The following is a 2,433-nucleotide window of genomic DNA, read 5'->3' as shown; positions in this document are numbered from 1 at the left end:
CACACACACACACACACACACACACACACACACCACACCACCCCCAGTGGCAGTCGGGCAGGCTCAGGGGGATGCCTTGAGGGCACCCACGTGGGCCCAGTTGTGGGCTGTAAGGAGGGTAGCTAGCAGGGTAGGGTGTGGTTGTACCTCCAGCCAACATCTCGTGGTAGGCAGATGGACCCACAGGCTAGGCCAGGTAGGGTGGTGGATACTGCATAGGGCAGGGTGCTACCGATCCCCCTGGTTGAGGCAGCACTCAGAGGCTGTGGGTACGGGGTGTGCACCACAGTGGTGGAGGTGGTGGTCATGACAGGATGGAGTTGGCGGAACATCTTGTCCAAACAGCAGCAGAAGCAGGTGAAACAGATGATGATGGTGACAATGGAGAGCACAAAGATGGTCAGGCTGATGGCCACAGTCTCCCTGAACTCTGACATGGGGTCACCGGAGTAAAAGCTCAGTGTTGAGGCCGAATTCCCCCGTTTCTGGCTGGCGGTTGAGATACGTAGTTTATTGTGCCAGCTTGGCCGATTAACACATGTGGGATTCATTGAAGGGCGGAGAGATGAATGGCTCTGTGAGCCTCGCCTTTCCTGTCTCTCGCTCTTTGATCATCGGACCAGTGTGCGGCTGCCTTGGTTGTTCTGTGCCTCAATTTGCAAGCTACACTACCTGTGAGACACCTAACCTGTGAACTGTGTCACTGTTAGTTGAGGTCCCTTTAAGACTTGCCTCGCCAGAGAATAGGAAAGTGCATCTCTGGAGCTGGGGACTGACAGTTGGTGACCTAGCTGACGGTTGGTGACCTGCCTTGCTGTTTGCTGCCTGTGCTGGGATAACCTAGCTCTCTCTACAGAGAGTTGCACTGAGCCATTTGTACTGCTTTATAATTTAACTGTTCATTTCTTGTATTATATATCTATCTGTATATAATTTAACAGTTCATTTCTTGTGTTATATATCTATCTATCTTTATAAATATATATATAAAATTATCAGCAATCTGGCTTTATCTCTCTAGAGAACCCTGTCTAATACAGCGGCCCAATCTGTCTTCATGCTTTTCTCCTCGTCCCACCCAAATGTCCTCAGCATATCAAAGTTGCAGTGTTGGTCTGGGTAGGACAGGACTCGGGAGACAGGCTGTATGTGTGCAGCTCACCATCGGCGCCCCCAGGAGGGGGACCAGCAGCAGCAGCAGTGGGGCTGGCGAGGAGCCTTGCAACTATTTTCTACTTAACAAAACAATTAATAAATTGATTGATAACGTTCAGTCCCATTCCTTATAATGATTTTCAAATCTTATTGTGGTTTGGGTGAAAGTATACAGAGCAAGTTAGTTTTCCATTCTATTTATACACCTTTCATGACCTTGATTGTAGTCCCCACCCTGTCACAGCGCCCTTCCCACTTCCTCCCAGTCTTCCTTGTTTCCATGAATGTTCTTTCTTGCCCCATCTGCTCTTCTGAGCTTTTGGGCAAATGCTCCCCTTTGCCCTCAGCAAGGTTGGGTCATAGGCATATGGAGAGATGTTAATAAGCCTCCAATCTTGATGCTGAGTTCTTCTTCATATAATTCAACTTCTCTGCTGATTTGCTCAGCATACAGATAGGCTAAGGATGGTGAGACGATATGATGCTGAAGCCCACCTTTACCGATTTTAAACCGTGCACTTTTCTTGTGTTTTCTTCACACAACTCTCCTCTTGATCCTTGTACAAGGTCCATCGGAGTACAGTAAAGTGTTCTGGAATTCCTGCTCTTCTCAGGGCTATCCCTAGTTTGTTATTATCCACACAGTGGAATGCCTTGCAGAGTCAATAAAACACCAGGCAGCATCTTTGAAATATATTCTCTGCTTTCAGCCAAGATCCATCTGATGCCAACAATTATGCCCCTGGAACTACATCCCCTTTTGAATCCAGCCTTAATCGCTGGCAGCTCCCTGTCAATGTCTTGCTGCAACCATCGTTGGATGATCATCAGCAACATTTTACTTGCATGTGATACCAATGATAATGCTCTTTAATTTGAGCATTCTGTTTGTTGGGTCACCTCTCTTTGGAATGGGTACAAATATGGATCTCTTCCAGTCTGTTGGCCAAGTAGCTATCTTTTAAATTTCCTGGCATAGATGAGAAAGTTCTGCCAGTGCATCATCAGACTGTTAAAACATTTCAATTGGTGTTCCATCAATTTCTGGAGCCTTGTTTTTGGCTAGTGCTTTCAGTGTACCTAGAACCTCTTCCTTCATTACCATTGGTTCTTGCTCATCTGCTGCCTTCTGAAACAGAGGAATGTTGATTAGGTCCTTTTTGGTACAGTGACTATATGTTCTTTCCATCTTTTCTGATGCTTCCTGCATTATTCAATATTTTACCCATAGAATCTTCCAATATTGCAACTTGAGGCTTGAATTTCTCCTTCAGCTCT

Source organism: Echinops telfairi, unplaced genomic scaffold (genome assembly GCF_000313985.2).
Source record: "Echinops telfairi isolate 266 unplaced genomic scaffold, ASM31398v2 ScPeMD7_2;HRSCAF=8, whole genome shotgun sequence".
Classification (NCBI taxonomy): domain Eukaryota; kingdom Metazoa; phylum Chordata; class Mammalia; order Afrosoricida; family Tenrecidae; genus Echinops; species Echinops telfairi.
This window is presented reverse-complemented; position numbering follows the sequence as displayed.